The 26,655-nt window shown below is 46.4% G+C and overlaps 1 protein-coding gene across 4 annotated transcripts in view; it reads right to left on the reverse strand.

The window, feature by feature from the left end:
- The window catches only part of SMTN (smoothelin), a 777,537-nt gene that overhangs the window by 359,482 nt on the left and 391,400 nt on the right, over window positions 1-26,655 (reverse strand). The window lies entirely within an intron of this gene.

Raw genomic sequence — 26,655 nt, forward strand, 5'->3', positions numbered from 1 at the left:
TTTAGTTTTATTTTCTTTGGCTGAAAGTGAAATCACCTCTCCACGCACAACTGCCTTCATAGCCTCCCAGAGTGTCAGTAGGCTAGTCTCCCCATTATCATTGTGTCTGAAATAATCCAGAATCACCTGACGCAGCGCATCTTCCACCGACCGGGACTGCAGCAATGCGTCCCGGAAGTGCCAACCCGGAGCCCGAGCCTGCTCCACTTCTAGACAGGCCACAAAGGTTATGGGGGCGTGATCGGTCATCGCCCTAGGCTCAATAGTAGTCTCCCTAACTTGGGTACCAAACTCTGAGGAAGTCAAAAAGATGACTATGCGCGTATAGGTCTTGGCCGCCGCTGAATAAAATGTTTAGTCTCGAAGGGTCGGAGGTGTCCTCCGCCAGACGTCATCAAGGTCACAGTCAGTCAACCACTGTCGCCCCGCCGGTGTCAGTTCCCCTGCTTGCCCAGAGCGGTGTCCCAATCTGTCTAGTTTATTATCCATGACCAAACTGAAGTCCCCGCCGACGAGGATAGCCCTGTCCGGAGTGGTAAGCATTGGGGTTATAGCCTGCCTCAAATGCTTCTTGCTGCACATTAGGAGCATATAACGTAGCGACTGTAAAGTGGAATGATTCTACGTGCAGTCTAAGTGCCAGAAACCTTCCCTTGACCTCATGGATCTTGGCAACCACCTCTCGGCGGCGCACGACCAGGAGCACTGCCTCTGCTACCCAGGCCGCTCCCCCAATCACAGGCCCAGGCCGCCACGTCCCCCAAGGGCAAGCGCGCGGCAGGCCCTCCGGCACTCTGCGTGGCAGCCTCCGGGGGCCCGAGCAGCTCCCGTCTGGCTGCTCAAAGTGGTCCCCGGCTCTTCTCGCCGCCCCCTTAGACTCGGGGGACGCCCCAGCCAGCAGAATCCTGGCCCATAGCGGTGCCGAAGAGACCCGAGCGGCGGAGCCCCAGGACACACGTCCGTTCACGCCGCCATCTTGGACACGCCCCCTTGCTCAAATTTTAACAGCATCTGGGTAGATGGTATTGTAGGTTTAGATTTTGCTTTTCCGGAGGAAACATCCTCTTTTTTCTTTTTTTCTTTGTGCTTACTAAAGAGTTCGATATACAGACTTTCCTCTTTTGCTGACCCATGCTGGGTCCATCTGAAAGCCTTTTTTTGAGGTTCTTGTTTCAGTTGACCTTTTGACCTCTCTCTTCTGAACCTTTTTACTGGATATTGAAGAATCCTCACTATCTTCCTCGGAAACTGGGTGCCCCTTGGGTTTGAGTTTTTGAAGTCATAGTAATAATCTTCCTTATCTATCTTTTAAGGTTTTTGAGGGACAAGTATGACATTTTAGTGTCTTATCTTTTGAGATGGGTGGCCATTCTCTGTGTAATTTGACATGCAATATCAAAGCAGGGTGTCACAGAGCAACATTAATAAAGTGGCAAAGAATATGGGCCACTGGGCGGCTTTACATGGTGTGCTACAAGGGACTCCCAGCAGAGACATGCAAATATCACTGCACTTTCATGAATGTACTGTAAACATATAGACATATTGCCAGTGGGAATATGAAACAAGATCTTCCGTCCCTACGTAAAATAATCTTTAAATAAATCCAATTCTTTTTGCACAGAAATTGCACCGTAAAAGCACAGTTAAAAAGTGCATAAGACTTCTAGAAATAAAAGGCATGGAAACCATTTTTGACATTTAAGTAGTGGGTAAAAACTAAAAGTGCATTGCACATGTAATGTGACAGTAATGCTACCGACTTGGACTAGTTTTGTCTTAGTACGTTACATAAAAAAGGAGCTTTATCACTTCAAAAAATCATTAGGTGATCCCATCCAAATTTCATCTCCTTGTGTCTGAAACTGGGAGTATCTGTGCTTGAGTGATATTATTAACACCACATGTTCATTACTACTTGTTCCCCTATCAATTCATTTTAGATCATGGTGACACAAAATGGCACAGGTTCTTTCTAAACCACAGTTCTGTAAGCATTAAAGTGTTTCTGGGCACTGTCTCTGATATTTCATTCTCTTGGACAAAAAGGCTGCTTGTAGTCTGTGTTAAAAGGCATCATGGAGGGTGCTGTCCTAGAGTATATGTCCTTGTGGGAGGAGAAGATTGCACATAACCTTGATCTCTATACAGCATTCATATTCAGTGTGATGAATGGGCTGAGGAAAAGTGGATCACAATCAGATTTTCTAGTTCTGGGGTTGCAGGATGGAGGACAGATCGCGTTTATAATTCACAAACTCTAAAGGCCATGAATGGAGAGTGCTAGAGATATGAACCAAGAGAATGTGCTCCCAGGAGTTTCCTTTAAGTATGTTATATGATTTTGTTCAAATTCGTTGTTCAGAGTATTTTATCCCAATTTTGGTTTGTTTTATGACATGATGTACATGAAAGTTTAATATTTTATTTGAACTTGTGGAGCAAATTACAAAGTACCTCTTCAAATGCGATGGGCCTCCCTCACACTGGACTATACAAGTACTGAGTATTTCATTAGTGTCCTTCCAGAACTTGCGGATTTGTAGTAAATCAAAATGAAAAGCTGGATGCAATTGCGCTATTTAAAAAAAAAAAAAAAAACTTTTTTGATCAACGCACACCAGTGGCACATACCTGCATACAATTATTCCCAGATATTAGCAAGACAAGCAGAGGGAGAATTACCACATTACAGTTAAGATCTTGATGATAGGCCCACTACTGATCCTATATCTTGTGGAATTTGAGTGGAGAACCCCTGGAGGCATACAGATGGTCCTCTACTTTGGAACAGTAATCCATGTCACACGTCCCTTCTTCCATGGTGTGTACCTCTTCCGATTGCCAGTGGCAGGCAGTATCATGTTTGGCTACCAAGAAACCCATAGCGAGTAAGAGCATTGTAAATCTTGGGTCCCCGCTCTCATCCATCAACCTAGTAGGGCCATTTTAGGGTCAGAAGTGATATGCCTGGTGATTACCTCTGACCGTATGCAATTGTTGCCAGTAAGCCTATATCACAGGGCTCACCAAATGGTGTAAAGAAGGTATCCTGGTTCTCCCTGCAGCGCAAATAGTGTGGATCCTCTCCAGCACCCACCATGTGCAATCTAAAAGGATGGTAATACAGAGGGGTGGCTCCTCCGCTATGGCAGAGGAGCTTCCCCCCACCTCCGTCAGCAGCAGGAGCTGCAAGCCTTTAAAAATAAAATGATAATAATGTTTATTATCGTTTTATTTTTAAAGAGGCGGGCCATGGGGGTGACGAGCACTGAGGGGAGTGCATAGAACAATCCCCCCAGTGAACATGTATGTTTGGCCGGCCATCTCAGGCCGGGCAAACACTTATGCGCACAAGGGCTCTCTCCAACCCAGCACTGTGTTGCCGGGTTGTAGAGAGCAAGCCCAGGCTCCCAGTCTGCATTGGAGTGCCCAGCCAGGGCACCTCAGCCAGTCATAATGCTGCTTTGCACAGCAGCATCATGATTGGCCAAAGGGCAGGCAGGGTGCCTGGAGCGCGAGGAAGCACGGTGGTGCGGCAGCGAGGTTCAGGTAAGTTTTCTTTTTCGTTTGTTTTATTCCCCCGTCCCCTCTCCACAACTTTTCCCAGTTGCGACTGTTAATACACTATGGAATTATCACAGTTTGGTCAGTCTGAGGCGCACAGAGACAGCAAGGGCCTGGGGGGGGGGGCTCACCTTCACTTCCCTACAGTCGTCATGATCTAAGGGGCCCATGTCCTGCGTCCACTCTCGACGTTTCTGGACTGTGTCCCTGGTATTAAGCACCAGATAGAGTTGTGATATCCATTTGCATCCCAGTGTCTCTAGTGTCAAATTAGAAATGCACTATTAACTCTATTTTGAAAAAAATATTCATGTGGAAGAAGCCCCTGAACCTTGCTAGAAGAGATCTGCTTACTCGCTCGCTATAATTCAGCACAATTATTATGCCCCACCACTTTCAAAGATCACGTCAGCCCCCTAATATAACTGGGATCTGAGTCAGGCATTTGTATGTGTTCTATTAATCATTTTATTATCGTGATGCCATCATGTTTAGAGTCAATCAACATCTCTTTCTGGGAAGATTCGGGGTCAAAAGTCACATGTCGTCCCTTTTTGTGATTTCATTAAGGTCAAAGCCTAGGTGTTGTAACGTGCCCTCCTCCTTGCGATTCGATGAACTGAGGTCGATGGTTATCATGGGGAATCAGCTTCAACCACAGTACCCACGGGGAATACTTCTCAATAACGAAGGACTGACCGGGAACCCCCAAAAGACCTGCCACTGGGGGAGCCCTTCAGGGAGATCATCACTACAATTCTTTACAAAATGTAGTACTTATGAAAATACGCCTTGTTTAAGTTTCACAACCTTCCCTGTTAGACAAGTTATTGCTGACACGTATGTTGATTAGTTTCACTTTCGTAGTTCGTATACTATTTTTTAAGCGACAGAAAAAGATAACCGTAGTAAGTAAGGTTTACTGCTCAAAATTTACACATTCACATCCGATTCATTTACATGTTCAGATACTGCCATCTTGTGGAAGATACTAAAACTGCGCTAGACTACAGTATTTAAAAAATAGCTTTCCCTAATTCTGAGAGTTGTAGAGAAGGGGTCATCACATTTTTTGTACCTAACCTCCATTTGACCAAATTATCCCCACCCCCAAAGTGAGGTAACTACCTAAAATAATGAGCCGTGAATGTTTAATACTGCCGGCATATCACGTTAGGAGTAAAACTGTGTTTCTCGCTAATCTCCAAAATATCTAAGGAAATATCCAATCCAGAGGTGCATTTTTTGCAGTTTAATATATACTAGACATTTTTTTCTTAAGTCTGTCAGCGCCTTTCGACATGGAACCCACCAATAATACTAAGCACCTCAGCAACCCCCCTGCCCCAACAGACCACACCCGCAACCTAGGTATGATCCTAGACAGCAAGCTATCCATTAAGAAACAAGTCGGCGTGGTCTTATTCCCCTGTTTTCACACCCTGCGCATGCTCCGCAAGATCTTCAGGTGGCTCTCAGCAAGCACCAGAAGGACCATTATACTGGCATTCATCACCAGCAGACTGGACTACAGAAACACGCTCTAGGTAGGAATCACTGCACACCTCCTGAAGAGACTCCAGACAATACTGAACTCAGTGGCAAGACTCAATCTCGACCTCTCCAGAAGGACCCAAATTATTACCCATCGCAAGAAATGACACTGGCTTCCAATTTGGAAGAAATGCCAGCTCAAGATGCTAACCCACGCCTACAAGGCCTGGCAAAACAAAACAAAAGAACAGCATACATCAACAAACGCCTGACCTTCTACCAACAGACCAGATACCTTCGATCAGCTTCCCTCTCCCTCGCAGACACCCTATCGAGCCGTCAAGCCAACAGCAGAGGACACTCCTTCTCGCACCTGGCAGCCAAGGCTTGGAACAACCTCCCCCGCACCTCAGGACCGCACCATCGCTCCAGCAATTCAGAAGAGAAGATCTGGATTTTTGAATGGTCCTACCTCTACGCAGCAGCATCCAGCTCCAGCGCCTTGAGACCCTCATGGGTGGTTTTGCTGCGCTCCATAAATGATTGATTGATTGATACGAAATGTCTGCATTTTTAGATGAAAAATAGACTATTCCACAAAACAAGGGGGGGGAGGGCAGTGAGGAAAGTAAGTAATTGTTTATACTGATGGATACTTTTAACCGCATATTCAATAATTTAGAATAGATACCATAGCAATAACTCCCAAAGTGGTGGGCTCAGATAAAAAAAGAACCCCACAAAAAACTAATTGTCTACCCGATTGTCCTTCGTACAATCAAAGCCCTGGCACCACCTTCTGATGAAGCTGCCATTCATTATCTGCTGTATGTTGGCAGCTGGGTTCTTCTGTCAATGCCAAATGTTGATGACTAGGGAGGTGCCCTGCTGACTCAGTTCCAGAGTTGCAGGGTCTTTCGGGCACAGGGCCTAAGACCTCACTTGTTGCAGTACCACAATGTGGTGGTGAACCTGCCTACCTTTGATGGACAATCGGAAGGTGTTCAATACCAGGGGAATGGAGTGCAAATCCAGCCACTTATGTGGGTTGAGTCTCTGCCAGAGACCAAAGTCCCCTGACACCCCACCTCCCAGATGACAGGCACTGACAGCTAAGGGTGGGGCAATGAGAGGGGTCTACTGCCAGTCCAGCCGCGGTTGAGCCACTACTGCAGGTCTTTTTTAGTCTCCTCCATACCCTGAATGGAATTCAAGAGGCTTCAGGTTCTACTACCGAGACCTCATATGAGACCCCACCCGACATAGTTGACAAGCAGGATGCCAAGTGGCCCATAAGCCTTTAAGCTATTTTCAGCTAGACACAGGAATGAGGCTGATGTCCTAGACTCTTTATGGTGAAGGGAAGGCCTGAAACTGCCCTGCATCCAAGACGGCTCCAAACAAAGGGCACCTCTGAGAAGGAGTCAGGTCTGGCTTTGCAATGTTGATAGTGAAACCTAGCAGGTCAGGATGTTCACCATGGTCTGGACGTGATCTAAGACTGACAGCCATGAGCCGACCTTCAACAGCCAGTCACCAAGGTACTTGAAAACTAGAATCCCCAACCTCCAGAAGTGTGCTGTGACCTCTGCCATCATTTTCTGAGGTGTACTGATGTAGCAAATGGCAGCTTGGCAAACTAAAAATGATCCTGGGCCTCCGTGAACCGCAAGCAGTGTCAGTGGGACTGGAAGTAGGCAGGTCCAAAGTCACCATCCAGTCGCCTAGGTCCAGGGTAGACAGAATCTGGACCAGTGTGAGCATTCTGAATGTGTCTTTCCATCAGAACACAGAGATCTAAAACAAGATGAACGCCTCCATCCTCGTTTGGCATGAGGAAAGAGATTAACAGCCAGTCCTGATTTCTGCAGCCAGACCAACCCTACAGCTCATTTAGCCAAAACAGCCTGTACTTGTAGAAGCATGACAGAGGGGTGATGCTCTGATGTGTGCAGGAGGTGTGACAGGTCTAAAAGAAATGGCAGGGCATTGCCTCATTGAATGATCTGTAGGATCCCTTTTCGGATGATATCCATTGCCACCAACAGAGACAGAGCCTGATCCTGCCTCCTACAGGGTGGTCATGTGCCGCTAAGAGCAAACTAAAGTAGGGGCACAGTACTGGGAGGTGCGTTGCCCCTGATGGCCTGGGCGCTGTTGGGTTAATCACTGCACCAACCCCGAAAATTACTGGAGTTCCTGATGCAGTGGCAGTGGTCCTTGGCACTACTGATGTGTCAATCCTCTAGAGTAGCCATGAAAAGGGAGAAACTGTTGAGAGTACAGACTCGCAATGTTGTAAAAGCCTAAGGAGTGCGCTATGGCTCATCTTTCTTTAAAGCACTTCAGTGTTGAATCTATCTTCTCACCAAACAGGTGAGACACATCAAATGGCATGCCCAATCAAAGAGGCTTGCACGTCTCCTGAGAAGTCTGCAGGTCTCATCCAAGCATGCTGCTGAAGCATCACACTAGTGCAAAGAGCTCTATTCAAGCAGTCAGTAGTGTTCGGTAAGGACTGGATGATGTACATTGCAGCACCCTTACCATCCTGACCATCGCTAGGTGATCTGAGCCAGGCTGGCCCAAAACTCCTTGGGGATTGCTGGTAAGATCTCATCAACTATGTCCTATAAAGCATGGTTAGATCTACCAAGCAAACAGCTGGTGTTAATTGACTGGTGGGCTAGACTGGCAGAGGAAAACATCTACTTTCCAAATGTCTCAATTAGTTTCGACTCTGTCAGAAGGAGTCTTGGGGAAAAAACTGGGGTTTGCCCTACTGGAGGAAGCCTTAACTACCAAACCTTCCAGTGTAGGGTGCAGCTGCTGGGCAGGAACAGGGCTTGGACCAGGTGTCCCCTAAGAGTGTCAGTCAGAGCCTCGTTAAATGGAAGTAAACGCTCTGAGGATGGTTCTCCTGGCTGCAAAACATCTGTTAGAAAGTCTGTTTTGACTTTCATTGTAGGCAGTTGTAAATCTAATACCTCAATAGCATGTTTCAATAAAACAGAAAAGGAGGCATTCCTTTCAATGGTGGTGAAGGGGGTAGTGTAATCCAGTATTCGCATGAGTGTCCAATCTACAGGCATCCTGCAAGCCCATGCATAAATTGTAATAACTCCCTGATCTTCATTGCCATCTCCAAAGGCTGTCCAAATGGAAAAGTTGTAAGAGCGTATGGGTTTTGTTACAAGGCAAAGGCATAGTTCTGTGTGAATCTAACTGACCTGGGGCAGGGCTCATCGGAACATCTTCAGAGGCAAACCTGAGATCGAGATGAATGCTAGTTGGAGACAGACAGAACTTTAGGAACAGGGTCTTCCTCTGGCACTAGCAGCATTGGTTCCTGCATAAATGTCAAAAGGACCATTGTGGATTTTGGTGACAGATTGGTGGTTGGCTCCGGCATTGGAGGGGAACCTGAGGCAAGCCCAAGAGGCACAGATGGTTCAGAGGGCAGGGCAGGCCCGCCGCTGGTTATCTGACTGGAAGCCTCCTTGGATCATTAGGGTATGAACAAACCAGAGGGAAATGGGAGAGTGCCAAAAATTGATAACCTAGCCTCACAAAGGGCTAAATCTGTCACAACATCACTGACCCTGAACTTCGAGTGGGACTAATGAGACTTCTTTTAGTTTTTTGGCAACATACAGCTTCACTTCATATTTACGGTTCACTTTCAGGTTCATAAAGGCAAACTTCCCGCAGGATTTGGGGTCATGAGCCAAAGCCAAACATCAGAGGTATACCTCCTGGTTATCTGTCACAGACATTTGTTTGTGACAGTCCCTACAGAGTCTAAACCCTGTAGTTTTAAGAGGGGACATTGATCTCTTGCGCAATGGAAAAATAATTGTACAATAAAAAAACTCATAAGGAATGAAAACAAAGTTTGGGGTGAGATCCAGATCCCTGTACGAAGGATCTGAAAGTAAGGAAAGGGCTTTGACATGCAGGGGTGGTGCTTATATACACCTCCATCATCACTACCGCAGCAGAATGGAGTTAGAGTGCAAACTACCGGCACGCAGGAGCACTGCTGTTAAAATCTTCCAGATCAGGTATGGAACTTGATATATTCTAAAGGTGAGGAATCTGTGGTACAAAGTATCCATCAAAATAATACTTCTAAAGCCTCCGGAGGAAAGCTACAAGCTTCAGATATTAACCTTTCAAGATCAAAACCTGACAATTCAAAGTCCGGAGTCCTGAGGTTCAGAAGGAAAATATCCCCCTTCCAGCAATAATAAAACTTCCCTCAGAGAAATAGGTCCAGGTGGAAAAAACAGTCAGATGAATAAGATCTGGACACCAGGCAAAGCAAGCCCAATCTGAAGCAATAAAAATCACCCTTGCTTGGTGAACACAAATCTTGAAAATGACTTCGTGCATTAGCAACACTGAAATGCATAAGTCTGAGGTCTGGAGACTGCAGAAGCAATAAACTGAAGGAATTGCTAAAAAGGCAAAAGGCACACTTCCTTTGGTCTCTCACAAACCTTGCTATAATGCAGACGCCTACACAGAGAACCTAAAGTTAACAGCTAAATCCTTTCCTTAAATCCTTTGAAATATAGGTAGTTGAAGTTTGTTGGACATTAATCAAATGTCTCAGATAAAGTAGCTGAATAATTTAGGCAAAAGAGAATATGTAGATATTGTAATGTACCTGATGGTACAGTGCAGATGGCCCTGGCAAGTCTTTTTTCTACACTATGATTGCTTTCCTTTGGAAAGAGTCCATATTTTGGAACACACTCCTTCTATTCTCAATCTGGGAGTGTTCCAGTCCATGGGAGAGCTCTTTAAAAAGGACATTAATTCTTGAGACACTTCATCAAGTAAGAATCAATTTTTCAACATCTCTTGCAGAAGCCTTGTGGGGGTTGAGCAGATGTTCACTATGGTTAGACTCAGGTACTACATCAGATGAGAATCCCACATGCTTCTGTGAGTGTCTGTCCCGGAAAAAAGTACAATAGCCTCTGACAATAGAAATCAATTGTGGCATAAAACACTGATAGGACAAAAGTGGAATTCCAGCCCAGTGGCTGTGCCTTTCCAGCATTTTAGCTTTTGCCCCTAGTTGGTGTTTCTCCCTAAAACTACAGATCTGGTTCTTCTGAGGGACATCCTATTTGGGTTCAGAAAATGAGAGAACCTCCATTGGTCTCCTTCCTTGTAGCCGGAATGGAGTAGTACACAGGAGATTATGGCCCTCATTATGACATTGGCGGTATATCCCGCTTACTGCCGCAATGGCGGATACCCATTCGCCAAATTATGATACACACACACCAATCCGACAGAATACTGCCACATACACAAATCCACCAGCCCAAAGGTCAGTTCTAAAGTGTTGGTACCAACACCCATACGGTTACGCCAACAAAACAACGTCCACCAAATTATGACCCACGAATCACCACGGCGAACATTCAACAGCAGTAAACCACTGGCGGTACACACCGCTGCGCTCAGAATGCAAATACAAAACTAAACTACATTGGCCAAAACCGAAATCACACACCTGACACTGATACACACACCACACCCACGCACAGCACCATAAATCACACACCCACATTACCCAGAACCCTTTACGAACACCAATTATTGCCACCATACTGAAACCCAGTCTACTGAGACAACTACACACACACCACAAACACCCACACATCCGTCACGCACCCCACATCCCACTCCCCACCACATTACTCAACACCCTCTCACCAACACACACCACACAACATCTATGTCCCCACTAAGGCGCCCCTGTTTCACTGATGAGGAGTTGCGGGTCATGGTGGAGGACATAGTCAGGGTAGAGCCACAGCTGTTTGGAGCACAGGAATAGCAAATATCCATTGTCAACAGAAGATGCCCCCAGTGATGACAGTGACTCTTGACTCCTGGATCTGGATGAACTGCCTGGCCCATCAAGGACCACTGGTCAGTCGGCCACCCCAGCCCACTCCCAGTCCACCACAGAGCCTCCCCCATGAGTACCCAAAACCACAGCACCCACCCACCATCCCCACACCTCTGTCCCCAGGACACGACAATCAGCAGTGTGCCCACCTGTACAGGGACCCCAGTCCACACCTCACACCCAAGACAATCAGGGACCTGGGGTCAGTAGCAGTGGACACACCATTCAGGGGACAGAGGCACAGGGTTACAGGGACACTGGGAGAACAGCTGTGCGCCAGGGGGAGGAGAGACCCAGGGAACTGACTCTCTAGGAGGCACTCACTAATGTCCTCAGGGCTTGCCAACAATCCCAGGACAAGATGGGCCAGATCCTCACCAACATGCAGGAGAACAAGAGACTGCAGGAGGAACACCATTAGGAGATCAGGGAGGATTTGCAGGCCCTCAACACCACCATGATCTCCATAGTAGGTGTGCTGGCAGACATGACCAACATCTTGAGGGAATGGACAGCACACCAGCGGGCCGCTACCACTAGCCAGCCTAATGATCAGTCCTCCACTTTTGCTGCAGCTAGTGGGCAGGAGGCCCTGCCACAGGGAACCGGCACCCAGCCCCCTGCAGAAGGTGAAACACCCTACAAACGTTCCCTGCAACCCAGACAGAAGCCAGAGACACTTGCCAAGACCAAGACCACCGCCAGGAAATAAGACCCTCCTGAATGTCCCCCTTGTGTCCCACCCTGTCACCTTCTCCAGTTTGAACTGCCTTTGCTCCCCTTCATATGGCCATTGGACACTGGACCTGTGCTACAAACAGAATGGAACCATACCTCGGACTTTCCTCTACCATCACCCAATTGCATTGCACTTTCCTGTCAATTATTTGCACTACAATAAACACCCTTGAACATAACTTGACTGATAGTGTTTAATGTGATGAAAATGTGCATTTATGGAAAAGTCACATCATGTGCAAATGATCTGAAAACTGTGATACCATGCAATTAATGACATGTAACTGTCTGTAGGCATCACATCAGTACACTGTAGTAATATCACCAAAATCTGCAAAATTAGAAGCCATTGGTGACAGTAAGTAGAGATGCAAATGAAGTGAATGCCATCCTGCTACAGCCACACAGAATACATCACAAGTCATAGAAATGTAAAGTTGCACTGCCTTACCTGTGTGTCATTGGAAGTATTGACATATAACTGATGTTCTGTTGTCCACATCCTCATCCTCTGCCTCCTCATCCTCACTGTCCTCAGGGTCCACTGCTGCCACAGGGGCATTTTCAGTCTCCTCCTCCTGCAGATAAGGCACGTCGTCTGAGGGCAAGGTTGTGCAACATGCAGCATGCCACTACTATCTGGCAGACCTTCTCTGGTGAGTAGCACAGGGATCCACCCGTCAGATGCAGTCCTCTGAACCTGGCCTTCAGGAAGCCGAAGGTCCTTTCGATAATTCTCCTGGTTCGCCCATGTGCATCAATGTAATGATTCTAAGCCCCTGTCCTAGAATTCCTCACAAGGGTAGCCTGAGTCACCTGCAAGTATAGAGGGACAAACATTAGCTTACACAATGGTATGGGGTCTACACCAGAAGGCATGCACTGACATACATTGGGTGGGCACTCAGGCTCACCTATTAGCCACACTCTGTGCCTCTGTAGTTGTGCCATTAGCTGTGGGATGCTGCTATTCCTCAGAACAAAGGTGTCATGCACGAACCAGGATACTCTGCAGTGACACAGGAGATGTACTGGTCCGCCAGACACACCATTTGCACATTGAGGTAGTGGAAATTTTTCCGATTCCTAAACACCTTTTCATCTGTTCATTCTGGCAGGGGTTAGGGGGAACAAACGCAATATGTGTTCCGTCAATTGCCCCAACAATATTTGGTATAAATCCCATTGCACAGACTCCTGCCTTCACAGAGGCCAAATCTTCCACCTGGGGGACAGCGATGTAGCTGCACATGTGTTTGACCAAGGCAGACAGAACCCTTGCCAGCACAATTAAGAACATTGCCTGTGACATTCCTGCTGCCAAGCCCACTGTCACTTGGAAAGAACCAGTTGCCAGGAAATGGAGCACTGATAGGATTTGGATGACGGATAGCTGATATCAGATCAGGCTCCAGCTGGGCACACAGCTCTGTGATCGTGGTCCTGTCCAGTCTATAGGTGAGTATTATGTGCCTGTCCTCTAGTGTAGCCAAGTCCACAAGGGGTCTGTACACAGAGGCTTGTCTCCTCCTCCTATTCATCTATAGTGGTAGGTATCTAAGAGACACAAGAGTGAGTAGGCTGTCACAATTTGAACAATGGAACCACCACCTCGGCGTACATAGAGCATTAATGTGATAGGGCAGTGGGAATGGCATTGTACATGCAATCATCAGCAGTTATGAATTATCTGAATGTTGTCCACCATCGTTAAATGGTGACTGCCTGTCCTGTATGTAGGGACAGGTGGAAGTGAGGTAACTGTCGATGTTAGGCATCGTAGCGGAAGGCTGTCTCGTGCCGCTGTGCAATTCCTCATTGGGCTCCATGGAGTACAGTGGCCAATAGGGATCAGCAGCGGTGACAGTGTACACTGCCGTGGACATGACCGCCATTTTCTATCTAAATCCTCACTTGATTCCAGACTTTCCACAGGACAACACCTACACTGCGTGTGCTGCTGTGACCTGTGTCTGGAACCTACCATGGCCCGTGTACAGGGGAAAGGGCCCCAGCCTTCACTTTGGAGGAGTTATAGCGTTTGGTGGAAGGGGTCCCACCCTAGTATGGATTGCTGTATGGACCTCCAGACCAACCGGTGAGTACTCCTTGAGCACAATGCATGTGCCAAGGTTGCATGGAGATGTGTGTGCAAGCATCGTGTAATTTGGGGGGGGAGGGGGGGGTGGTATGTCTGATGGCAGTGTACATGGTGCGCCGGGTGATGTATGTGCCAAGGTAGATGGAAATGGGATTTGTGGGCCATATGTGTGACAGCTGGATTGTATGTGTGATGGTGTCCTTCCATCTGTATTACCTCTGCTGGTCATCCCCCATCAGAAGAAGGGATTGTGGTGTGCCATCGTCAAGGATGTGCAGACCCTGGAGGTCTACAGCAGGCGAAGCACCCACTGTCAAAAAAAGGTGGGGGGACCCGAGAAGCTGGGCACGGAAGACCGCGGAAACCCAGCTGGGGATTGCCTCCCAACGAGGACGGGGGCCCGTCGGAACCTGACACCCCGATGGCCCGCATACTGGCGGTGGCCTACCCAGAGCTGGATGGGCGATTGAGAGCATCACAGCAGCCACAAGGAGGTGAGTACAGTTGGTGTAACTACAATCATTGGTAGGTGGCGTAGGACCCGGGTGGTGGTTGTGAGTTCCTCTTAATACCAGGGCAGACATTGCAGCATAACCCAGCTCAAGGGTAATGGGTGTATAGCAAACTCAGGAAACATAGCTAGGTTGTATTCCATGTCAGACACGGCTTAGTGGGTCCCAGGAGGGCTGCAGTTGGTGGTGTTTGGCACTCATCTTGCTTTGGCACCTAGCCAATTGATTGCCAGTGTGGTGCATATCGCTCAATCCTGAACCCTGTGTGTGATGGTAATGTGTATGCCAACTGTGGTATTGGTGCTGTAATTGACCCAATGTTCTCTCTCTCTCTCTCTCTCTCTCTCTCTCGTTCTCTATCTTTTTTTTTTCTTCTGTCATACTGTCCACGTGTGCATTAGCATCATCTTGCGGAGGAGCTGGGGCACTGGCGACTGAGAGAGCTGCATCCCACAGGACCCAGTAGGCAGAGTCCACTGAAGCAGAGGGAACAAGTGGGACAGAGGGCGAGGGGAGCACCACAGCGGAGACAGGAGGTGACAACACTGACTGATTCCTCCTCCGATGGGAGCTCCCTGGTGGTGGTGGACACCTCTAGGACCACCCCAGCTCCAGCCGCCACCCCCCTGTACCAGCACCGCTCTCCCAGTAGCCCCTCACCGAGTTGCCTGTGTCCGCTCACCCAGGAGTGTGGGCATCTCCTTCGGCCCAGGCACCAAGGCCCTGCCCCACTGAGCCCTGCTGCCCTGAGTGAGGAAGTTATTAACCTCCTGAGAACTATCTCTGTAGGGCAGTCAACCATAGTGAATGCCATCCAGGGGCTGGCATCCCAGATGCAGCAATGCATTCCTGGAGGGCATCCACAGTGGATTGGCAGCCCAACAGAGATGGTTCCAGGCTTTGGCCTCCTCTGTGATGGCAGCCAATGTTCCTGTTCCTACTGTCCCCCCCTCCAACAACCACTTCTCAGTCCCAGTCTCCTCAACCCCAATCCATCCCATGCACACATACAGACAAGCATGCACACAAAACATCAGACAAGAATAGCACAGTCAAACACATGCATCACACTTCAGGCCACAAGCACTCATGCAAACACCAGACAGTTGCACACACAACATCCACTGCCTTCAATGTCTCCCTCTCCTCCTCCCTCACAGTCACATCCACACTCACACCTGCATGCACTGCTTCAACAGCCAGCACCACTATCACCTCACCAAGCAGCACACACACCTCACTAGCAGACACCTCCACAACATCCATCCACACGTCCCCTGTGTCCTCTCCCACCCTGTCTCTTCCTCCCTCCTAAGGGACACAAACGCAGGCACTCAGACACCCAAAAGCCATCCACCTCACATCAGAACACTGCCCATGCACCAGAACCCAAGTCCAGCAGACGTACTCCTCTAACAACCACTCCCTCAACCTCCACTCCCATCCCTCCTCCCTCATCCCGCCCCACTGTCACTAAGAAGCTTTTCTTTGCCCAACTTGACCTCTTCCCTCCCATTCCATCCCCCCATCCTGCCCGTCAGAGTAGGGTCCCAATGACCCAGCCCAGCACCGCAGCCAAACAGTCGACAGCGACAGTGGAGGCACCTCCTAGTCATGGAGGCAAGAAAGTGAAGGATCCCACTCCACCAGCCAAGAAAGGGAAGGATCCCACTCCACCAGCCAGGAAAGGGAAGTATCCCACTCCACCAGCCAGGAAAGGGATCGGATCCCACTCCACCAGCACGGAAAGGGAACGGATCCCACTGCACCAGCCAGGAAAGGGAAGGATCCCACTCCCCCAGCCAGGAAATGGATGGATCCCACTCCACCATCCAGGAAAGGGAAGTATCCCACACCACCAGCCAGGAAAGGGATCGGATCCCACTGCACCAGCCAGGAAAGGGAAGGATCCCACTCCCCCAGCCAGGAAAGGAAAGGATCCCACTCCCCCAGCCAGGAAAGGAAAGGATCCCACTCCCCCAGCCAGGAAAGGAAAGGATCCCACTCAACCACCAATGACAGCAGCGGTTCTCACTCAACCACCAATGACAGTAATGGTTCCCACTCAACCACCAAGGAAAGACAAGAAGCCCTCTCCTCCCGCAGAGGCTGCCCAGGAGACACCTCCCCCAGCAGAGACAATGCAGCCCTCACCTCCAACAGAGACTGCCCAGGAGACACCTCCCAGGCAGAGACAATGCATCCCTCACCTCCAGCGGGGAGGGGGCATGTAGGCCACCCTCCAGAGGCTGTTGTACAAGGAGCCCCCTCAAGAAGCAGTAGACGAGTTCCCCACTTCAGAGACTGTGACCTTGCACTCCCCAGTATTGGGAAATGGGCATGGAGCCCCCCTCCAGAACCAGTGGGCGAGTCCCCCACTTCAGAGACTGTGACCTTACACTCCCCAGCATTGGGAAATGACCATGGAACCCCCCCCCCCCCCGAACCACTTGGCAAGTTCCCCACTTTAGCTGACGTGCCCCACACCCCTTTTCCCCCTGAGGTGCCTAGCCACTTCCAACATGTTGCCCCTGCACAGTTTGGTGCAGTAAATGTCAGGATCAAGTTGGGGCTTGGACGCTGCCCTGTGGCCATGTGGGCCTTTTGTACTTTGGACTGGGCATTGGCCCTTTCTGGACAATGGTTCAAGTATAATATTTGTCACTTCAGTAATAATGGTGGTAGTTGTTATACAAATACATTTTCAATTCTGCCTTACTGTTGTCCTTGCATTATTATGACATGTGTCCTGTGACATTGTTTTTCGTCTGCAGCTGGTTGTGTGTATGACGTGTGTGTGTGTGTGTGTGTGTGTGTGTGTGAATGATGTGTGTTGTGAGTGTGTGTGTCACTCTCCTTTTTCCTCCCACCCTCCCTTATGTGCTAGGTGTCTGTACTCACCGTCGTCGTCTTTGTCGGCATTGGTGTTCCAGGTGGAGCATGGCGTAGAAAAGCATCGGGAAGACCTGCAGTTCCGATTCCATAGCGGTGTTGATCTTCTCTGTGTCCCTAATGGTGAGTCTTTGGTCTTCTGTGTTCTGTTTCTGCCAGGCTTTTGATGGCGTTGGTACCGCCCCAGAAATCGTGTGGGTGTGCTGTGTCATAATATGGTGGGCAGTACCTTGTATTCCGCCTGGCTGTTGATGGCTACCACCGTGGTCAGTGGTGTTAACACCCTGGCGGTTGGTGTGGTATATTGGCTGTCTATGAGAGTTATCACCGCCATGGTCATGATTTGGCAGTAATTACCGTCAGCCAGTTGGCGGCACTACCGCCACTTTATCACTCACCGCCAATGTCATAATGACCACCTACATGCACTGGTGGCAGCTGATTATCATTGTGGGGGTGAAAGACTGTAGTCAGAGGAATTGTCTGTTGGTCTCTCGGTGAAAATTGAAGGTCAGAGGCTTAGACCGCACCATGGCCCTTTTCTGTTCATTTTCTTTTAATGTACATAATGTTTGCAATAAATGCCTGCGGTCAGTGGCATATCTCTCTAAATAATGAGTTATGGAAAAAGGCTTTACCAACACTAACAGAGCACCTGCAGTTTGGGTTATCCACAAATCTAAGTGAACATTTAACTTACAGTACAAATAGCATTTGCAAAACTGAGCAAGAGTGCAGTTTATCAAAGCAGAGACGAGACCCATGAAGTTCCGGTGGGCTGACCATACCAGACTCCTTTCTGATAAGGGATAGCTCCACCCAGTCTCATTAAATAGTTACAGTGTAAAAATGCACTATATGTTAATTTGCAATGGGCATCTTTACAGCTGCCTGGCTATGAAAACACCATTTGGGACTACCCTGCAACACAGCAAACATCGGGTGGACTTGGACTTATGTGGACTTTGTCATGTTGTTCTATTCTGTGTGGGAAGTTGAAGCCAGGCTATTACCAAGCCTGTAACCTCAGTTGAAATTCCAAATAACTGTCCTTCTTCGTCTGCAGTTTTTTTTGGCCTTGTCTGTGTGGAAGACCCAGCAGGGCAAATGAAAATTAGAGAGCTGACCCAGTGCTGTCAAACCACTCTACTCGACACTACTGCCAGAATTAGGATGCTGAAGATGACCTCAATGAAAAGTTACTTACCTGCAGTTAATCCCTTTTTGGGAGATACTCTAGCCACATATTCCTCACCTCGTGAATGTTCCCCAGGTGCCAAACTGGACCCAGAGAACTTTCTCAGCAGTTCCCTGATGGAATGGTAGGTGGCATCATGAGCCTCTCAATTGGGACCGTCCTGCCATTATGTGAGGTTGGCTCCTACACAGCCGTCACATCCATGCACTGACATCACTTTCTTTCTGATATCTGTCTGCACTCACTGTCTGAGGGGGAGCCTCCAATAATTGGATTGGGCCAGTCTGCAGATCTCTGGATTGGAATTGTATTAGTATGGGACCAGATTAATCCAATCGACGGAACAGGGCTATTGACATATCTGTGGTTAGCTAGAATATCCACCAAAAGGAGCGCTACCGAAAGTGAGCACATTTTTCTTCTCATTCTCCTAACCACATATTCTTCACCTTGTAAATAGATAATAGCTCCCCAGGTGGAAGGTCTGTGGTATGGTTCAGACTATGAAATTCTGCAGGACAGACTGGGCAAAATGCCTCTCGCACTGGACCTAGCTATCCAGACAGTAGTGTGTCATGAATATGTGAACTAATGTCAGCATAGCTGCCTGGCAGATGTCCATGACTGGTGGACCATCGGCCAACAAAGGGGTAGCAGCCTTCACCCTCATGGTATTAGCACAAAGACATTCTGGAGGCTGCTTCTTGCCCAGCCCATTATAAATGTTAATGTATAAGACAATCCATTTAGGGAGGGTTTTCTTCCGCACAGTTTTACCATTTTTGTTCCAGGGAAACCCACAAAGAGCTGATCGTCAACCAGATGTGCCTTGATGCAATTAATGTAGAAGCTCAGGGATCTCCTTGGAACCAGAAGATAGAGTCTTTATTCCCCTTTAGATGGGTGAGGTGGGGCAGAAAGCTGGCAGGGTGAAAGACTGCACTATCAATCAATCAGGAATTTGTAAATCGTCCATATCAATAGCAAGGGCATCCAGGCGCTAAGCTGCATTGGTTAGTTGAATAGCCATGTCTTAAGATCTCTTCTGAATTCCTGGAGGGAGGGAGACACCCTTAGGAAGGTGGGGTGTTTGTTTCAGGCCTTAGCTGCAAGGAATATGAATCAGCAACCTCTGTAGGTAGTGCATCGAATTCCTGGGGTGTTCGCGAGCGATGCAGAACAAAGGATTCTGATGGGATGGCGAAAATTCATGTGATGGTTGAGGTAAGCTGGTCCGATGTTGTGGAGGGCTTTGTATGTGAGCGTCAGTAGCTTAAATTGAGTGTGTCAGTGGAGGTTTCTAAGATGTGAGGTGAGGTGTGTTCTTTTCGGGAGGTCTAGGATCAGTCTGACAGCTGGGTTCTGAATGACTTGTGTTGGTGAGGCCGGCATAGGGTGTGTTGCCTTAGTCATGCTGGCTGGTTATAAGGGTTTGGGTGTGTTGGTGAATCTGGTTTCCGGTGGGAGCCATTTGAAAATCTGGCAGAGCATGCAGAGAGTGGGGATGCAAGTGGAGGTGACCGCATTGACCTGGTCCTTTATGTTCAGTTTGTTGTCTATGGAGATTTCAAGGTATCTGATCTGGTTGGAGATGGGTGAGATGTTGATGGAGGTTACTTTGAATGGGTTTCACAGTCCCAGAGGTCTTTGCCTCCAGTACTGGAGTGCATGCATGAGATTGTGGTGTCGCATGAGGTTTAGGAGGCTCCGTTGTGGCCGAGGTCACGGCTGATCTGTGTGCGGAGTCCAGTGGCGGTGGCGGCAACAGGGATAAATCTGCCAGCGGTAGACTGTATGGAGGCCACCTCGAACCCTTAGGACTCTAAGGCACTCTAGAGGAGTGTTTCCCAAACTATGAGTCGCTACCTAATGGTGGGCCACCGACTGATTGTCGGTGGGTCGCAAAAGTCTGAGCAATAAATAAAGATGCCTTTAAATCATCTTACACATTTGGTGCTTCAGAGGTAGAGATCAAATGATACTCTATATGTCGCCTGACCAATACCTGCTGATGAGATTGGTAGTTACTTCTCTTTCTCCGACTGCGAGTGAGAGGAGTTTCTAAAGTGTGATGATGTTTGTTGGCAACATGCAAAAAAATTTAGATACCTGTAAATTAACTGTAAATTAACTGTAATCATTCAGCACTCGGGGAAAGCAAAAATGAAGCATTTTTCTGTAAATATTTAGTGTGCTGAAAACATTTTAAAACGAACAAAACAAATCAAGACACTCAACTTTGTGATGCACAAATGATAAATATTCACAGAAACCTGATTTCCACATATCATTTGAGCGCTATATAGTTTTATCAGTAAAACAGTATGAATGTGCAAAGTTAATAGTCAATTCAATAGAAAATGCGCTGTCTGTAAAAGACAGTGCGCTACTACACAATGCTTTAGTCACATTAAAAAAAATCACCCCCTTATGTCCATTAAAGTTAGTTGAGTCGCAAAAGTTTGTCATTCGACAAAGTGGGTTGTGGTTCTAAAACGTTCAGGAACTAGTGCTCTAGAGGGATCCGGGTGGATACAAAAAAAAAAAATATTACGTGGCTGTATCACCTAAGTAATTTGCAGGAGGAGTCCAAGTCCTCTTAGTTTTCCTGCATACCTCACTTTGCTACTCTGCCTGCAATGAAAACATTATCTTTCAGTGTGCTACAGGTCAGCATCTGGCCCATAAACCTAACCCCTCACTTTTCTGGCTTCTTTTTACATCTTAGCTTAAAATGATTTGCAATGGGGAGGGGGAGATGAAGGGGAGAGGGGGAGAGATAGAGAAGGGGGTACATCCTCTCAGCACATTTTTTTTTCTCCAAATTCTGTACACAAACAATGCTCTCTTTCAGAAGCTCAAGGAAAGCAGTGGTGTAACAACTTTGTTTCACTCCAAGCTCATTCTGTACAAGACAGATGGATTTATGGCTGCAAGCACTGCATGCAGCTCAACAGACAGAAAATTACTTTTCTGTTTCGGTTACATGAACATTATCAAAATAGAGTTAAATAAAAACATGGCAATCATGTACACAGCACTGCTGTTCAAACACTTAGTTCGCTTTCTAGACCCTGAGCCTAACACACGCATGTTCAAACAAGGTATTCGTGCGCTCATGTTGGCAAACAATCAAGTCTAAATTGTATGTAACATATGAATTACAAAGTAAGCCATGGCACACAGACACCGCAGTTTTATGGGAAGATAATCATTTGCTCCATCTTGTATGCAAGGGACTACTTTAACAAGATAAATATCCCTTAAACCTATAATCAAATTTGGGTGGGCTAATTAAATAAAATTCGCAGATTCTTCTGACCCACCATCTGAGGAATCTTCCTGCAGACAGTGTGGTTTAGAATTGTAATTATACCACTGTAGTTTTTCAACAGACAAAATGTGGTTAAAGCTGGACTGTTACAGACTGATGGATGTGTCACCAAACTGTTCAACACTGAGGTAGCTACCCCCAACGTCAGAAGAATATATACATAAAAGAAGTGTTCCGGGTTTTCTGCACATATGCGGAACTATTGTGCGTTCATGACTTCAGTTAACATTCTAGTATTTAGAAATATAAATTACTAACTGCAAAAACATACAGACTGAAAATAACAATACAGAACAAATTGACTTCCACTTGCTCTGGGATGAACCTACCACAAATCACATAAGAAACATGGACTAAAATACTGTCGTTCTGATCAGTACCAAAGTATTGCCGTTCCTGTGAAAATGTAAGTTTTGGCTAATTCACACATATTGGACACCTGAAAAATGACAAACTTTGCCTATTAAACTCGGACAAATGCTACAGCTGCCATGAGATAAAAGATGGCCGGACACCTGTGTTCTTTTAATGTAAACTCGTTAAAGGTTTTGAGGAGAAATCCAGAATCGAATCTAATTAAGGAAATGTTTAGGATTAATATTACTCTTAATTACATTAACGTCACCCTTGGTGCATGGAGCTTAAGAAAACTACAGGTCATTAATGACCCTGAACTGACTTACTATTAATCCTATTAATTAAAACAATACTATGCAAATAGAAAAACTGAAAGAATGTATGGCTACATACATAGTGGGCATGGGTATGTTTTACAAGAACTGCAGATAATATTGTTTACTCCAATGCCTTTGGACTAAAGTCTCCAAGAAAGCTATGGACCTGGTTAGACAAATACCTTCATAAAAGAAAACCTCAGCGATACTCTTGAAAATAAGAGTGACACTAAAAGTGAATTTCCAATTATCAGCCCATATATAATTTGCAGGATTTCGGCTCCGTTGTGACATAGGTGTACTCTTGCAAATAAAATCACATTTTGTATAAAAAATAAATAAACAATATATGACCAAGTTTCCTCCTCTCTGTTTTTCTTCACTTATCTACTACCTTTTTTTCTCTGCCTTTCCTTCACTGAGTATCTTGTACTTACTGTGTTGACGTATCCTTGTGATACTATAAAGTATCGTTTGTATGTCTCATGCCATACACTTTACCCTGAACTATATTATGCCAGAAATGTATCTCTCATCTTGGAGGCATATGTACTGCTCTATCTTCAATATGCTCTTAAGTTTGCATATGTCAACAATGAACATTATCTGCAAATGTAAGAAGTTCTTCCTTACTTTCCTGTGATAGATTTACAAACATTCAATGATATATTTGAAAGTGAAATTCTTACAACACTTATGAATGATATGGTTGCCAAATCAACTCTGGCACATAATAAGCCCATAAAACTGATGGGAAAACCAAGGGAAAGTCTCCTGCCCCACCCACCAACACATGCACTTTGCCAGCTCTATACACTTATCTCGCAACTTAATTTATATAATTAACTAATGAAAAAAATAATAGGCCTGGGCAAAATTTTAATTACACCGGAGTAATTGGTATAAATTTGCATAATTAAATTTACGCAGACCACCAAAGCACAAGTTGATGCCGACAGTAATGTAGCAAGAGTCAAATACAGAAACCAAGTTTGGCCCGGGAACAGATTTGACCTTCGGCTTTAGCCTCTGGGATGGAAATCAAATATCCTCAGCAGGGCAAGGCAGCAGGCTGTGGCCAAGAAGAGCTCCACAAGGCCTGATAGCTGTTGGACGAGGACCAAATGAAGGTGTTGACTTTTGGAGGAGAAATTCAAAATTTGAAGCCAAGGAAGGTCCCTTGCCGTCCGGATACTTTTGGCACCTTCACCACATGATGCTTTCTACCTTTGGACTTAGTCACTTATTTGATGCTTGGATTTCACCAGCCGGGCTACACTGAAAGCTGTAGCCAAACAGGGCTTCACAAGGACAGATACCATCTCTGACGTCTTGCTGAAAATGATTTGGTGCTGCGAAAAAGCTCAGAGTACAAGCAACCTGAATCTTTGGCCCCACAGCAATTACCCTTAGTTGGATTGACTTGGCATGTTTGTCAGCATCCTATGGCGGTCTTTGGCACTAAAATGTTTCTAGGTCCCAGGTTTTTCAGGATGTTAAGACAAAACTTTGACACAGCAAAGAGTCACAGCACCTCAGAAACAGCAGTTGGGGGTTAAGACTCAGTCCAGCAGAACCCAACAGTAGGGACCAGGGCAGGTCCATTTGGAACTGGTCAACCTGACTCTTCAGGAAAAGGGCTTCTAGCAGATAGTTGTGTTCTTAACAGGAGGTTAGCAAATTGGCCTTTGGAATCAACTTCTTTGTCCTGGGTACGAGCAGTAGCAGTTAGAGCCTTTCAGGTCCCCTCACAGATCTCAACAGGAGTTAAATGTCCTTTATCTGTCTTCCACAGATCCAGTGGCTTTCTGAAGAATGTGCACAGGGGCCTACATTTATGCCCAACTCTAGGATGTGGGAGGAAGGGACTTCTGGTCCCACCCTAAACAATAAGGAAAAGTTCCCAGGGGTAACACTATCATTCTTCTGGAGCAGATTATGTGTGCCCTTTTGCAAACAATCCAACAGTTCCCCTCTTTACCTAAATCCAACATGTCAGAACCTTTCTCCGCCTGTGCAGAGCTCCTGCACCCATCCCAGAGGTGTGAACAGGCTATGAGCAACCCCTCCTCTATGGTCACTCAACTGGTTCCAGGGGCAGATCCTCTCACACTGGCACTGGTGCCTGACTTGACCAGAGGGACAAACAAGGGGGCAGGCCCAGGAGTTAGCGACATCTGCATGTGATAGGGTAGGCCTCTTTGAAGTTAAGTTCCATCGCATTGTCCAGATGGTCATTCTGTCAGAGGAATAGAACACCTTCCCACAGTCAAGGACTATATCTAAGCTTTGGCAGCAAGTTCTCACCTCAAAGGGGTTATTTATCTCCTGTGTGACAGATGGAAGCTCATACAAATAGGCCTGTAGAGGTTTAAGGCAGGTAAAATGTGCCTTTTTAGAAGTACAGTCTGCAAATTATTCAGTACAAATCTGACTTTACCAGTGAATTGGTCTTGTAAGAATTATTTTGTAAAGTTCAAGAATGAACTTTGTAGCTGTTTTCTAGGCAGGAATAACAATATTTAATTGTAATATTATATCCCAATGCTATCCTATGGAACAGCTAACCCTGCTAAAGTGAAAATGGCTTTTAGTGGCTTTGTCACTGTAAGGATATATTTTACCTTAAACCTTTACATGTCCTACTTTGAAATTCAATGCACTGTTCTTGGGCATTAAGGCCTAATTAGGGGTGCCTTAATAATATTTCAAAAGGAGGATTTATGCCTGTGTAAAAGTATTAGTCTGAGAAGTCGAATTATCAACTAAAACCTGCAGAGACATTCTACAGTGGTAGGCCTGCAATCATGCTTCGCCCTGTCACTGTAGTACTGAAATAATTTATGCTGCAGTCCACTTGTGACATTGAACTCGCAGGCTCTGCGTATACTTTGTACCAGATACTAAGGACTTGTGAATAAGTTAAATATGCCAATTAGAAGTATAGCCAACATATATGTTTTAGGGGTCAGAGCACACGCATAGGGTGCACAGATGCAAATAAACAGAAGCTTATGTTCAAATACATGCAAACATAGGCATTTCCATACAGTTGCATACAACAATGCCTGGTTGTAAGCCAACATGCATTGTTAGTGCATTAAATGTATTACAGTGTGATGTAAGTGCAGGGCCTAGAAAGTAAGCCTGCACAGTTTACATATTCTGCATGTTTCATAAGCACAGCAACTGAAATGTGGCTACAAGGAAAGTTGACCATGTGAATTTCATCTTTTAAAAAGAAGAAAACAAAACAGCGGTGAGCTCATATGTACTACTACATTCTTTTTAACAAGAAGCATTGCACTGTCCTCTCATCGCTCCATAGAGCACCATGTGTAAGATCAGCTGATAAGATATCTTAGGTGTTAGGTGTGGAAGCTAGGTTAGCCACAGGGACCGGATGCTGGAAGAATGATGAAATACGATGTTCTGACTTCAAACCTATTGGCACAATAAGACATGTTGTGCGGATTTACATTAATTACCTTGATAGGTATAATTGAGGGACCGCTAAGAACAGTGTTTTACATTCATGGCATATTTCTTCTGGGTGAGAGGAAAACTGAGGACCTTTGCATAATGTAGGTCTGTTTCTTTAAGAAAGACAAACTAAGTGAACGTGCAGCACCACTTGAACCTGGCTCGAGACACAACAGCTTTCAGAGGACAGCCAGTTCATCCATTACAGTCCCTGTTCATCAGAGCCTTCATTCATGCCAGACAGCAAAGCCACATATAGACAGAAGGGGGATTTGGAGGTGGTAAGCGGTTTTTATGCAGGATGGATGACTTACTACTACTATTAGAAGAGTGTCTCCTTCCACCATACCCAAGGGAAGATTATAGAAAATCTGAGATGATACAGCTTCTTGTTGTCAAGACAGAATGGCAAGTATGTGAATAAAACTAGAGCAAATTGAACAGCCATATAAAGATAGAAAACAAATGTGGAGTGACCCATGATAACAACATCATGTGTGTGGATGTCTGCAAAAGGCAAATAACAGTAAAAATGCAAAATAAACAGGACACAAAGATAATCTGAAAAATAAAACTTCTAATGTAGGTTTCAAATAAAGCAAAGGTCCCTCCACAATCCAGATTGTGGAAAATCTGGTAAACTTGAGATGTAGGATATCCACAGTATGAGGGTAACAGATCTGGCAGATATTGAACTGTGAGGAGACAACAGCAAGATTATATCAGC

Source organism: Pleurodeles waltl, chromosome 11 (genome assembly GCF_031143425.1).
Source record: "Pleurodeles waltl isolate 20211129_DDA chromosome 11, aPleWal1.hap1.20221129, whole genome shotgun sequence".
NCBI classification, from domain to species: Eukaryota; Metazoa; Chordata; class Amphibia; order Caudata; family Salamandridae; genus Pleurodeles; species Pleurodeles waltl.